This window comes from Heptranchias perlo, unplaced genomic scaffold (genome assembly GCF_035084215.1).
Source record: "Heptranchias perlo isolate sHepPer1 unplaced genomic scaffold, sHepPer1.hap1 HAP1_SCAFFOLD_282, whole genome shotgun sequence".
NCBI classification, from domain to species: domain Eukaryota; kingdom Metazoa; phylum Chordata; class Chondrichthyes; order Hexanchiformes; family Hexanchidae; genus Heptranchias; species Heptranchias perlo.
The window spans coordinates 17,046-32,488 of NW_027139294.1; the positions used below are offsets into that span (position 1 = coordinate 17,046).

General features: G+C 45.8%; 1 non-coding gene across 1 annotated transcript; it reads left to right on the forward strand.

Moving 5' to 3' along the window:
* The first annotated feature begins 12,911 nt into the window (after nt 1-12,911).
* Nucleotides 12,912-12,983, forward strand: trnaa-ugc (transfer RNA alanine (anticodon UGC)). The gene has a single exon. It is a non-coding gene; the product is annotated as a tRNA-Ala (tRNA).
* The last annotated feature ends 2,460 nt before the right edge of the window (nt 12,984-15,443 follow it).

Genomic DNA, 15,443 nt, shown 5'->3' on the forward strand with positions numbered 1-15,443 from the left:
AAAAGTTTTAAAACAGCTGGCAAGTTCTGCTTTTCCAGTGGACCAACATCAGCGAAAGGAGCAAGAGTTGGCCATTCAGTCCCTCGAGCCTGCTCCGCCATTTGACAGCGTCATCGCTGATCTTCGGCCTCAACTCCACTTTCCCGACCAATCCCCATATCCCTTGAGTTCCTTTGTGTCCAAAATTGTATCTCCCTCAGTTTTGAATCTATTCAATGGCTCAGCATCCACAGTCCTCTGGGGTGGAGAATTCCAATGGTTCACAACCCTCTCAGTGAAGAAATTATTCCTCATCTCTGTACCAAATGGCCGGCCCCTTATCTTGAGATTATAACCATTAGTTCTGGACTCTCCAGCCAGGGGAAACAGCATCCCAGCATCTACCCGGTCAGGCCCTCTAACAATTTTACATGTTTCAATGAGAACACCTCATTATTGTAAACTCCAGAGAATATAGGCCCATTCTGCTCAATCTCTCCTCACAGGACAACCCTCTTATCCCAGGAATCAATCTAGTGAACCTTTGTTGCACCCACTCTAAGGCAAGTGTATCGTTCCGCAGGTAAGGAGATCAAAACTGTACACAGTACTCCAGATGTGGTCTCACCAAAGCCCTATATAATTACAGCAAGACTTCCTTATCCTTGTACTCCAACCACCTCGCAATAAAGGCCAACATACCATTTGCTTTCCTAATTGCTTGCTGCATCTGCATGTTAACTTTCTGTGATCCGTGTACAAAGACACACAAATCCCTCTGAACACCAACATTTCATACTCTCTCACCTTTTAAAAGATATTCTGCTTTTCTATTCTTCCTACCAAAGTTAATAACCTCACATTTCCCCACTTTATACTTCATTTGCCAACTTCTAGCCCACTCACTTAACCTGTCTGTATCACTTTGCATCCTCTTTGTGTCCTCCTCACAGCTTACTTTCCCACCTCGTTTTGTATCGTCAGCAAACTTGGATACATTACACTCGGTCCCCTCATCTAAGTCATTCATATAGATTGTAAATATCTGAGGCCCAAGCACTGATCTTCACGGCACCCCACTAGTTACAACCTGCCAACCCCAAAATGACCTCTTTATTCCGACTTTCTGTTTTCTCTCCGTCAACAAATCCCCAATCCATGCTAATATATTACCCACAATCCCATGAGCCCTAATCTTGTTCAACAAACTTTTGTGTGGCACCTTATCGAATGCCTTTTGAAAATCCAAATATTCTATATCCACTGGTTCTCCCTTATCTACCCTGCTATCAACACCCTCAAAACCTCAAATAGATTTGTCAAACACGATTTCCCTTTCATAAAACCATGTTGCATGTGCCTAATCATATTATGATTTTCTAAGTGCCCTGTTACCACGTCCCTAGTAATAGATTCTCGCAATTTCCCTCCTACTATTGTCAGGCTAAAGGTTCTGTAGTTCCCTGTTTTCTCTCTCCCTCTTTCTTGAATAACGGGGTTACATTTGGTACCTTCCAATCCATGGGGACCTTTCTCGTATCATGGGAACTCTGGAAGATAAAACCAGTGCATCCACTTTCTCTGCAGCCACCTCTTTTTAAACCCTAGGATGTCGGCCATCAGGTCCAAATAATTTGTCAGCTTTTAGTCCCATTAATTCCTCCAGTACTTTTTCTTTACTAATCTTAATTGCTTTAGGTTCCTGTACATTTCCAGCACCCTGTACATTTGTAGCATGACTTCACTGCTTTTATGCTCCATCCCCCGAGATATAAAAGCCAATATTCCGTTTGCCTTCCGGATTACCTGCTGCACCTGTATGTTGAATTTTGTCTTTCTTGCACGAGGAAACCCAGATCCCTCCGTACTGCAGCATTTTGTAGTATTTCTCCATTCAAATAAAAAAGCAAAATATTTTTTTCCTCCCAAAGTGAATGACTTCACATTTTCCCACATTATATTCCATCTGCCAATTTTTTGCCCATTCGCTTAACCTGTCAACATCCCTTCACAGACACGTTGTGTCCTCATTGCAACTTGCTTTTCCACCTATCTTTGTACCATCAGCAAATCTGGCCACAAGACACTCTGTTCCTTCATCCAAGTCATTGATATACATTGTAAATAATTGAGGCCACAGTCCTGATCCCTGCAACACCCCACGAGTTATATGAAATGCCTATAAATTTCCGCTCCTCCTATTGGTCCGGAACTCTCCTTAATAGCCAGGCGGGATTAATGGTGAGACTGGCGGTCCCGAGGTGCATTTGGAAAATAAACATTAATTGAACCCTTCAGTTGCAACATTTAATAAAACGAAATTAATAAAAGTCACTGAAAATTTTTTTTCTGGAGTTCACCAAATTCGGGGTGGAGGGGGGGGGGCTTCTATGCTGTGTGTTTGTGCCGGTTTTAATGGCTCGAAGCGCTGGGGTTTCAGTTTATTTTATTATCCTTGGTCCAAACGCGCTCTCCCTGCTTCCAATGTCTTTGCTTTTCGGCCGGACAGTAAAATCATCAATGGAGGCTGTATCACCCAGCATGCAGCGCGGTTCAGATTGTGCCCTATCTGAATCAGTGGAGCCCAGCACGCAGGCGCAGTAGTGACTCATTATCGGGCAGTGTGTCCTGAGCATGCGCGGCCAGTCGAGGCTGCGGGAGGAGCGCGTTCGGTGCAGGTCAGAGGATCGGAGCAAGAGGCTCAATAAACCCCGGGGCCCGGGTCCGGGCTCAGGCCCAGGCTCAGGCTTTACAAACCCCGAGTGCGGCCCCAGACCCGAATATAAAACAGTGAACATTATCCCCCCCTCACTACCCGCCGGGAAATGAAGGGGAAATGGGGATCGGTCAGGGAGCGTCTGTAAATGAAGGGGAAATGGGGATCGGTCAGGGAGCGTCTGTAAATGAAGGGGAAATGGTGATCGGTCAGGGAGCGTCTGTAAATGAAGGGGAAATGGTGATCGGTCAGGGAGCGTCTGCAAATGAAGGAGAAATGGGGATCAGTCAGGGAGCGTCTGTAAATGAAGGAGAAATGGTGATCGGTCAGAGAGCGTCTGTAAATGAAGGAGAAATGGTGATCGGTCAGGGAGCGTTTGTAAATGAAGGGGAAATGTTGATCGGTCAGGGAACGTCTGTCATTAAAGGAGAAATGGTGATCCGTCAGGGAGCATCTGTAATTGAAGGAGAAATGGAGATCGGTCAGGGAGTGTCTGTAAATGAAGGAGAAATGGTGATCGGTCAGGGAGCATCTGTAATTGAAGGAGAAATGGAGATCGGTCAGGGAGTGTGGAAATGAAGGAGAAATGGTGATCGGTCAGGGAGCGTCTGTAAATGAAGGAGAAATGGTGATCGGTCAGGGAGCATTTGTAAATGAAGGAGAAATGGTGATCTGTCAGGGAGCGTCTGCAATTGAAGGAGGAATGGTGATCAGTCAGGGAGCATCTGTAATTGAAGGAGAAATGGCGATCAGTCAGGGAGCGTCTGTAATTGAAGGAGAAATGGAGATCGGTCAGGGAGTGTCTGTAATTGAAGAACTGGTGATCGGTCAGGGAGCGTCTGTAAATGACGGAGAAATGTGATTGGTCAGGGAGCATCTGTCAATGAAGGAGAAATGGTGATCTTTCAGGGAGCGTCTGCAATTGAAGGAGAAATAGTGATCAGTCAGGGAGCATCTGTAAATGAAGGAGAAATGGTGAACAGTCAGGGAGCATCTGTAATTGAAGGAGAAATGGCGATCGGTCAGGGAACGTCTGTAATTGAAGGAGAAATGGAGATCGGTCAGGGAGTGTCTGTAATTGAAGAACTGGTGATCGGTCAGGGAGCGTCTGTAAATGACGGAGAAATGTGATTGGTCAGGGAGCATCTGTAAATGAAGGAGATATGTGATTGGTCAGGGAGCGTCTACAAATGAAGCAGAAATAATGATCAGTCAGGGAACGTCTTTAAATGAAGGAGAAACGGTAATCGGTCAGGGAATGTCTGTAAATTAAGGAGAAATGGTGATCAGTCAGGAAACTTCTGTAAATGAAGGAGAAATGATGATCGGTCAGTGATCGTCTGTAAATGAAGGAGAAATGGTGATCTCTATATCTTTATTCATCCGAGCTCGAGCTTTGGATGCTGTTCCTTTCCTCCTCGTGGGAATCTGTCTACTCTGTACCCAAACCAACTCCTCCTTGAAGGCCTCCCACTGTTCAATTACTCTTCTGCCTGACAATTTTTGATTCCAATCCACACAGAAAAGATCCCTTTTTAACTCACTGGAATTAGCCCTCCTCCAGTTAAGAATTTTCACATTTGACTGTCCCCTGTCCTTTTCCAGAAATATTCTAAACCTAATGAGATTATGATCACTGCTGCCCCACTGAAACATGCTCCACCTGCCCCACTTCATTCTCCACACCGAGCCCACTGCTGTACTCACACTCTCTCTCTCACACTCACTCCCTCACGTTCACTCTTTCATACTCACTCACATTCACACACATTCACTCTCACATTCACTATCTCACACTCTCTCACACTCACTCACATTCACTCTCTCACTCACTCACATTCACTCTCACATTCACTCTCACATTCACTCACACACTCACTCACACTCTCTCTCACATTCACACTCTCACTCTCACTCTCACATTCACTCACACTCTCTCTCACACACTCACATTCACTCTCTCACATTCACTCTCTCACATTCACTCTCTCACTCACTCTCTCACCCTTTCACTCATGGTTTCGGGCCACTGAAAGATGATGCGATGAGTTTGGATTTCAGCACAGGGAGGAGGGAGATTGTGTGGGACGGGGATTTACAGCTTTGAGGCACAAGAGAGGAAAGAAGGTTTTGTAGAAACTAGAATTGTCTGTTCTGAATTTCTACCCTGTACTTACAGTGATGACTTTTATAAACTCCTTTATAGGGTATTAGAAGGGGAGGATTTGCAGAGGGAAACTCAAACCAAACAGCATGCCAAGATCTGACAGAGTCACTCGATTCATCAGGACCTGAATATCATCGGCCTTTGAATGTGGAAGGAGAAATGTTTGTCTGTTCTATCTGTGGGAGAAGATTTCAAACATCAGTGTGAGTGGGAAAGCACCGAGACACACACACCCGAGTGAGAGTGTTCCAGTGCACTGACTGTGGAAAGAGCTTTAACCAGTTACACAGCCTGAAAAAACATCACACCATTCACAGCGGGGAGAAACCGTACACGTGTTCTGTGTGTGGACGAGGCTTCAACTGATCGTCCAACCTGGAGAGACACAAGGACACCCGGACCATGGAGAAACCGTGGAAATGTGGAGACTGTGGGAAGGGATTCAATTACCCGTCCAGGCTGGAAATTCATCGACGCCGTCACACTGGGGAGAGGCCGTTCTCCTGCTCCGTGTGTAAGAAGAGATTTACTCGATCATGCCACCTGCTGAAACACCAGCGAGTTCACACTGGGGAGAGGCCGTTCACCTGCTCCGTGTGTAAGAAGAGATTCACTCAGTCATCCTCCCTGCTGAAACATCAACTTGTTCACACTGATGGGAGACCTTTTAAATGTTCTGACTGTGAGAGGAGCTTTAAAAGCAAAATTGAACTGCTGCAACACCAACGCACTCACACTGGGGAGAGACCATTCTCCTGCTCTGTGTGTAAGAAGAGATTTACTCGATCATGCCACCTGCTGATACACCAGCGAGTTCACACTGGGGAGAGGCCGTTCTCCTGCTCCGTGTGTGGGAAGAAATTCACTCATTCTTCCACCCTGCTAACACACCAGCGAGTTCACTCCGATGAGAGACCTTTTAAATGTTCCGACTGTGAGAAGAGGTTTAAAAGCAAAAGGAATCTGCTGACACACCAACGCACTCACACTGGGGAGAGGCCGTTCTCCTGCTCCGTGTGAGGGAAGGGATTCACTATTTCATCCAAACTGCTGACACACCAACTTGTTCACACTGGGGAGAGACCTTTTTAATGTTCTGACTGCACGAAGAGCTCTAAATACAGATACAAATTGTGAAGACATCGACACACTCACGTCAGGGAGAGGCCGTTCACCTGCTCCCTGTGTAAGAAGAGATTTACTCGGTCATCACACCTGCTGAGACACCAGCGAGTTCACTCTGATAAGAGACCTCTGAAATGTTCTGACTGTGAGAAGGGCTTTAAAACAAATGATCTGAAACACCAACACACTGACATTGGGGAGAGACTGTTCACCTGCTCCGTGTGTGGGAAGGGATTCACAAATTCATCCCACCTTCTGAGACATCAACTTGTTCACACTATTGAGTGACCTTTTAATGCAGTAACTTTGAGAAGAGCTTTAAAAGCAGAAATGAACTGCTGACACATCAACTCACGCACATTGTGGAGAGACTGTTCACCTGCTCCGTGTGTGGGAAGGGATTCACTCAGTCATCACATGTGCTGAGACACCAGCGAGTTCACAAGTGACTGCTGGGGTTGGATTCTGCAGTTAATCACATCCAGGACTGAACTATGGTGTTTAGAGTCAGGAAGAACAACGTGTAAGGATTAACCCATTAACAGATAGAATTTAGTATAATTATAATTAATAGTGGAAGTAGAATGAAATGTACTGTGAATCTATGTATCTGTAAATGTAAACTGTACTGTGTATTAATATAGAATGAACCATGTAACGTGTGTTCAATAAGAAAGTGCTGGTGGGCCGAGAAGGATGCATGATGGTTATTATAGTCAAGTTTGCAGTTAAAACTAAAAGGATGCTGACAACAGTAAAGTGGGAATGAACAGACCTAAGGGAGGAATGTGCTGTAATAGCATAATGTCTAAAAGACATGTAGATAAAGGGACTGAAGGTTCATTAAATCAAGGAGTCACTCAGGCTCAGGCCTCTCTATCTCGAGCCTCCACAAGCCAGTGAGCAGAAGTCTGTTTATACGAACGGTTCTGTGAAGGCTGGCAATGTAAACTCTAAATAAGGTTCTGTTAAGTCTGTAACAACAAGGCACGGATGGGACCAGGAGTTATGCTTGGAATGTAACTTCTGAAGGTTGAGAGACATGAATAATGGTCAGGCTGAGAGATGTGGATGTGAGAGTGAACTGCTCATAAACTGAAAAAGGGAATAAGAAGAGACCTCAAAAGCTGAGGAAGGCGCACAAGATTCTGGCAAGGAAGAAGAGAACTTTTCAGTCAACAGATCACAGCAAGAGAGAGAGAGAGAGACCGCACCGTAGTCCCTTGGAGGGATAGAGAGAGAGAGAGAGAGAGAGAGACCGCACCGTAGTCACTTGGAGGGATAGAGAGAGAGAGAGAGAGAGACCGCACCGTAGTCACTTGGAGGGATAGAGAGAGAGAGAGAGAGAGAGACCGCACCGTAGTCACTTGGAGGGATAGAGAGAGAGAGAGAGAGACCGCACCGTAGTCACTTGGAGGGATAGAGAGAGAGAGAGAGAGAGACCGCACCGTAGTCACTTGGAGGGACAGAGAGAGAGAGAGAGAGACCGCACCGTAGTCACTTGGAGGGATAGAGAGAGAGAGAGAGAGACCGCACCGTAGTCACTTGGAGGGATAGAGAGAGAGAGAGAGAGACCGCACCGCAGTCACTTGGAGGGATAGAGAGAGAGAGAGAGAGAGAGACCGCACCGTAGTCACTTGGAGGGATAGAGAGAGAGAGAGAGAGAGACCGCACCGTAGTCACTTGGAGGGATGGAGAGAGAGAGAGAGAGACCGCACCGTAGTCACTTGGAGGGACAGAGAGAGAGAGAGAGACCGCACCGTAGTCACTTGGAGGGACAGAGAGAGAGAGAGAGAGAGACCGCACCATAGTCACTTGGAGGGACAGAGAGAGAGAGAGAGACCGCACTGTAGTCACTTGGAGGGATAGAGAGAGAGAGAGAGACCGCACCGTAGTCACTTGGAGGGATAGAGAGAGAGAGAGAGAGAGAGACCGCACCGTAGTCACTTGGAGGGACAGAGAGAGAGAGAGAGAGACCGCACCGTAGTCACTTGGAGGGACACTTCCGAGGTTTCAAGGAACACTCACTTTTTCTCTTTGTTAAGCATCATCTTTTTGCACTAATTGTGATGTGATTAATAAATCGGTTTTACCTTTAACCGTAATACCAGTACCAGTGGTGATCTTGTTGTTGTCAGGAACCAGTCCTTAGATTGGATCAGATTATAATCCTGAAAATAGTGGTTTAAATTCGACAATTGGCGACCACGAAGGGACTATTTCTGACAACAGCTAAAAACTGGTGGGGGATAGTTACAGAATATAAATTGATTATTTCTCCATTAAAATGCAGAGTGGGGGATAGTTACATTAAACAAATTGATTATTTCTCCATTAAAATGCAGTGAGTGGGGGATAGTTACATAAAATAAATTGATTATTTCTCCAGTGAAATGCAGAGTGGGGGATAGTTACATAAAATAAATTGATTATTTCACCATTAAAATGCAGTGAGTGGGGGATAGTTACATTAAACAAATTGATTATTTCTCCAGTAAAATGCAGTGAGTGGGGGATAGTTACATAATATAAATTGATTATTTCACCATTAAAATGCAGTGAGTGGGGGATAGTTACATTAAACAAATTGATGATTTCTCCAGTAAAATGCAGTGAGTGGGGGATAGTTACAGAATATGAATTGATTATTTCTCCAGTAAAATGCAGTGAGTGGGGGATAGTTACATAATATAAATTGATTATTTCTCCAGTAAAATGCAGTGAGTGGGGGATAAGAACATAAGAACATAAGAAATTGGAGCAGGAGTAGGCCAATCGGCCCCTCGAGCCTGCTCCGCCATTCAATAAGATCATGGCTGATCTGATCCCAACCACAAATCTAAAGAACACAAGAAGTCGGAGCAGGACCCGGCCACATAGCCCCTGGGCCCTCTCCGCCACCCACAGGGCATTGACCGATCCGAACTCAGCTTCATGTCCAATTTCCTGCCCGCTCCCCATAACCCCTAATTCCCTTTACTTCTAGGAAACTGTCTATTTCTGTTTTAAATTTATCTAATGATGTAGCTTCCACAGCTTCCTGGGGCAGCAAATTCCACAGACCTACCACCCTCTGAGTGAAGAAGTTTCTCCTCATCTCAGTTTTGAAAGAGCAGCCCCTTATTCTAAGATTATGCCCCCTAGTTCTAGTTTCACCCATCTTTGGGAACATCCTTACTGCATCCACCCGATCAAGACCCTTCACAATCTTATATGTTTCAATAAGATCGCCTCTCATTCTTCTGAACTCCAATGAGTAGAGTCCCAATCTACTCAACCTCTCCTCATATGTCCGCCCCCTCATCCCCGGGATTAACCGAGTGAACCTTCTTTGTACTGCCTCGAGAGCAAGTATGTCTTTTCTTAAGTATGGAGACCAAAACTGTATGCAGTATTCCAGGTGCGGTCTCACCAATACCTTATATAACTGCAGCAATACCTCCCTGTTTTTATATTCTATCCCCCTAGCAATAAAAGCCAACATTCCATTGGCTTTCTTGATCACCTGCTGCACCTGCATACCAACTTTTTGATTTTCTTGCACTCGGACCCCCAGATCCTTTTGTACTGCAGTACTTTCCAGTCTCTCGCCATTAAGAAAATAACTTGCTCTCTGATTTTTCCTGCCAAAGTGCATAACCTCACATTTTCCAATATTATATTGCATCTGCCAAATCTCCGCCCACTCACCCAGCCTGTCTATATCCCCTTGCAGGTTTTTTATGTCCTCCTCACTCTCTACTTTCCCTCCCATCTTTGTATCATCTGCAAATTTTGATATGTTGCACTCGGTCCCCTCCTCCAAATCGTTAATATAGATTGTAAAGAGTTGGGGACCCAGCACCGACCCCTGTGGAACACCACTGGTTACTGGTTGCCAGTCCGAAAATGAACCATTTATCCCAACTCTCTGCTTCCTGTTCGATAACCAATCCTCCACCCATGCCAGAATATTACCCCCAATCCCGTGATTTTTTATCTTAAGTAATAATCTTTTATGTGGCACCTTGTCGAATGCCTTCTGGAAGTCTAAATACACTATGTCCACTGGTTCCCCTTTATCCACCCTATACGTTATATCCTCGAAGAACTCAAGCAAATTTGTCAGACATGACTTCCCCTTCATAAAGCCATGCTGACTTTGTCCTATTAAATTATGCTTATCTAAATGTTCCGTTACTGTCTCCTTAATAATAGACTCCAAAATTTTACCCACCACAGATGTTAAGCTAACTGGCCTATAATTTCCAGCCTTCTGCCTACTACCCTTTTTAAATAACGGTGTTACATTAGCAGTTTTCCAATCTGCCGGGACCTCTCCTGAGTCCAGGGAATTTTGGAAAACTATCACCAAAGCATCCACAATCCCTACTGCCACTTCCCTCAAGACCCTAGGATGGAAGCCATCAGGTCCAGGGGATTTATCCGCCTTGAGTCCCATTATTTTACTGAGTACCATCTCTTGAGTGATTTTAATCGTCTTTAGCTCCTCCCCCCCGAGAGTCCCCTGTTTGTCCAGTGTTGGGATATTCTTAGTGTCCTCTACTGTAAAGACTGAAACAAAATATTTGTTCAGCATTTTTGCCATCTCCATGTTTCCCACCATTAATTTCCCGGTCTCATCCTCTAAGGGACCTATGTTTGCCTTAGCCACCCTTTTTCTTTTTATATAACTATAGAAACTCTTGCTATCTGTTTTTATATTTTTTGCTAATTTCTTTTCATAATCTAACTTCCCTTTCTTAATCAATCCTTTAGTTACTTTTTGCTGTCTTTTGAAGAATTCCCAATCTTCTATCCTCCCACTAAGTTTGGCTACCTTATATGTCCTTGTTTTTAGTCGGATACTATCCTTGATTTCTTTACTTAGCCACGGGTGGCTGTCATTTCTTTTACACCCTTTTTTCCTCAGTGGAATATATTTATTTTGAAAGTTGTAAAATAACTCCCTAAATGAACACCACTGCTCATGTACCGTCTTACCCTTTAATCTATTTTCCCAGTCCACTTTAATCAATTCCGCTCTCATACCATCATAGTCTCCTTTATTCAAGCTCAGTACGCTTGTTTGAGAATCAACCTTCTCACCCTCTAATTGGATATGGAATTCAACCATGTTGTGGTCGCTCGTTCCAAGGGGATCCTTAACTAGGACATTATTAATTAATCCTGACTCATTACACAGGACCAGGTCCAAGGTTGCCTGCCCCCTTGTAGGATCAGTTACATACTGCTCAAGAAATCCATCCCTGATGCACTCAATGAACTCGTCCTCAAGGCTGCTCTGCCCAATTTGATTTGTCCAGTTAATATGATAATTAAAATCCCCCATAATTATGGCTGTTCCCTTATTACATGCCCCGACTATCTCCTGATTAATACTTCTTCCAGCAGAGTTGCAACTATTAGGAGGCCTATATACTACGCCCACTAATGTTTTTTTTCCCTTATTATTCCTTATCTCCACCCAAACTGTTTCATTATCTTGATGCTTTGTCCCAATATCATTTCTCTGTATTACAGTGATTCCTTCCTTTATTAACATAGCCACCCCACCTCCCCTTCCTTCCTGCCTGTCCTTCCTGATTGTTAAATACCCTGGCATATTTAATTCCCAGTCGTTGTCACCCTGCAGCCATGTTTCTGTAATGGCCACAAGATCATACCCATACGTAGTTATTTGTGCCGTTAACTCGTCCATTTTATTACGAATGCTACGTGCATTCAGATAAAGAACTTTCAAATCTGTTTTGTGACGCTTAGTTCCTGCTTTTTCCTTTTTTAACACTTTACCTATTACTCCATACCTTCTGTCCCTTCCTGTTACGCTTTCCTCTCTCTCCCTGCTCAGGTTCCCAACCCCCTGCCACTTTAGTTTAAACCCTCCCCAACAGCACTAGCAAACACTCCTCCTAGGACAGCGGTCCTAGGAGGAGTAAAATGCAGTGAGTGGAGGATAGTTACATAATATAAATTTATTATTTCTCCAGTAAAATGCAGTGAGTGGAGGATAGTTACATAATATAAATTGATTATTTCTCCAGTAAAATGCAGTGAGTGGGGGATAGTTACATAATATAAATTGATTATTTCTCCAGTAAAATGCAGTGAGTGGGGGATAGTTACATAATATAAATTGATTATTTCTCCAGTAAAATGCAGTGAGTGGAGGATAGTTACATAATATAAATTGATTATTTCTCCAGTAAAATGCAGAGTGGAGGATAGTTACATAATATAAATTGATTATTTCTCCAGTAAAATGCAGTGAGTGGAGTGCACACCCACCACGGGTGGCCTCATAAAATGAGGACAATCAGTTCTTCTGTCCTTGGTTCGAGTTTTCTGTAATCTGGGGATTTAGTTCAGTGGCAGAGCGCATGTTTTGCTTGTGTTGAGGTTCTCGGTTCAACTCCCAGCCTCTCTTCATGTAATTTTTCACCAGAATTACACACGGAAAGTTGAATGACACTTTTTGAGCGCAGCGAGTTTCAACTTCTGAGGCTCCACAAGCATTAAATTGTCCCGGAGCGGGACTTCATCTCTCGGTCCCCTCAACAGCTCAACTCAAAGCAGCCGCCGACTGAGGGGAATGTGTGACGGTGCAATATCGAGCGAGCAGTCCCAGCTCTTGTTCCTGTTTGACGCTCTGTCATTCTTCCATCTCACTTTATGATTCAGAGGTTGGATTTCAGCCTTGTCACTGACCATTAGCGATTGGGTTTTTTTTATTTCCGCAGACTTTTTTTTTGGAAAGTTCAAAGTAAAGAGGAGCAGAAACCCCGTGATCTGAAGCAGAGGTTGAACATTGTGAACACGCGGGACCGCTGGGCATCTCGATGTCCTGGAGAGACGGAGCAGAAAGCTCACGGCTTCACTTCTAAAGTGTTTGCTTGTTTATTTCTCAGGTACCTTTTGCCCTGTGGGGATGTTGCTCAGTGGAAGAGCGCATGCTTTGCATGTATGAGGTCCCGGGTTCAATCCCCGGCATCACCAAACAACTTACATTTTGGATTCAACTGTGAGAATATCATCTGAGACTCGCCTCACATTGACACACAAGGAGAGACAAGAGTTTCTTCACCTCGCGAAAAACCGAACGCTCCGCACAGAATATAATTCAATGGGAGAGCGCCCACGGTGTTTCAATGGCTCCCATCTCATGGTTGATCAGCTTGCCCAGTGATCGATTATTTCCAGTTTCACAGATTGGGGGGAAGCAGCGGATCGGCGTTCCGACCACAAAGAGGGAAGAATAGTCTGGATGTTGGGAACTTCTTCTTTTCCCAGAGAGGAGTGAGCATCTGGAATGCATTCCCGGCTGGTGCGGTGGGTGCTGACTCTCTCTGGTGCGGTGGGCGCTGACCCTCTCTGGTGCGGTGGGTGCTGACTCTCTCTGGTGCGGTGGGTGCTGACTCTCTCTGGTGCGGTGGGTGCCGACCCTCTCTGGTGCGGTGGGTGCCGACCCTCTCTGGTGCGGTGGGCGCTGACTCTCTCCGGTGCGGTGAGTGCTGACTCTCTCTGGTGCGGTGGGTGCTGACTCTCTCCTGTGCGGTGAGTGCTGACTCTCTCTGGTGCGGTGGGCGCTGACCCTCTCTGGTGCGGTGGGTGCCGACTCTCTCTGGTGCGGTGGGCGCTGACCCTCTCTGGTGCGGTGGGTGCTGACTCTCTCCGGTGCGGTGAGTGCTGACTCTCTCCGGTGCGGTGAGTGCTGACTCTCTCTGGTGCGGTGGGTGCTGACTCTCTCTGGTGCGGTGGGTGCTGACTTTCTCTGGTGCGGTGGGTGCTGACTCTCTCTGGTGCGGTGGGTGCTGACTCTGACTCTCTCTGGTGCGGTGGGTGCTGACTCTGACTCTCTCTGGTGCGGTAAGTGCTGACTCTCTCTGGTGCGGTAAGTGCTGACTCTCTCTGGTGCGGTGGGTGCTGACTCTCTCTGGTGCGGTGGGTGCTGACTCTCTCTGGTGCGGTGGGTGCTGACTCTGACTCTCTCTGGTGCGGTGGGTGCTGACTCTGACTCTCTCTGGTGCGGTGGGTGCTGACTCTGACTCTCTCTGGTGCGGTGGGTGCTGACTCCCTCTCCGCCTTCTCGAGGGATCTGGACCGGTTCTTGACTGGGGCAGAGATCGCATCATATCGAAGGTGAGTGGTTTTTTTCTGGATTTTTTTCTGCTTTGTGACCGCTCCCAGGAGATTCCATGTTCCCGGTGGGTGGGGCTGGTGGTGTGTGTAGGAAGTGTCCAGTCACGATGCTCCAGGCATGTGGGGCAGGATTGATGAACGAGCTGGTCTTTTCCTGCCCGTCATGTCCGTCTGTAACCCCAGCTCGTCAAGGTGTTTTTAGTGAAGTGATCTTTAAACACAAAACCCTCACCTGGGACAAGTCCTGCGTCCGTCTGTAGTGAAATGAGACTCAATGCTGTCTGGGCCTCACCTTGTCCTCCTCCTTTTATATTATTATATTGTCCGCACACGGTGATATGTTTGGTTAAGATGAAAACACAAATTATCCGCTCTGGGCTCCACCAGTCTCTCTGTGTTTCTCTCTCCTCCTAAACTGACTGACTGTCAGATAATAGTAACTGGTGTCCTCTCCATCCCGTTCTCAACACCCAGACACGACTACTTACTGAATAAATTCAACTCTCACAGACAGTCCAGTGTCAGACAGTTACAGACGGTTTCTCTCCACCTTTCCTGACAGGACTGGCGAATGATGAATGCCCCGTCAGACCGGTTGATATGCAGTAAAAGGGACAGTGACCGTCTCACCAATAGCACCGGAGGTCTGTTCACAGACACAGAATCAGTCTTTCCCTTTCTATCAGTGTGTCTATATTACGCTCAGTAACAGTATCCCGCCTCCTTGTACAGCACTGGGGAGACAGACAGACAGACAGAGAGAGACACACAGACAAACAGACACAGTATCAGTCTCACACTTCCCATCGGTGTGTCCGTTTCACACTCAGTAACAATATTCCACCTTCATGTACAGCGCTAGAGAGAGATAAAAACAGACAGGCACAGTATCAGAATTACACTTCCTATCAGTGTCTCTGTATCACTCTCAGTAACAGTCTCCCACCTTCATGAGCTGTTCAAAAGAGAGAGAGAAACTGACCTATAATGTCCTGTTTTCACCCAGTAACAAATTGGAAAATATTCCTTTCCAATTTCTATTCCAAGGTGGAGTGACAGAAGATGCAGTCTCATCTCTCACTGATATTATTTCAGAGACAGACACATTATTAATCCCACTCTCAGGGACAGTGTCACACATTTAACCCTCTCTTGCATGTTGTCCCCTCTGCAATCTTGCAGCTCAGGGCCGTTCTGTATTACTCTCAGTGACCGAGAGTTTCACTCCGATTGAAATAAACTGGGACTGTTGCTGCCTGATATTAATCCTACACGGTCCCAGCAAATACACCGACTCCCACTTTCCTCCCCCGTTTC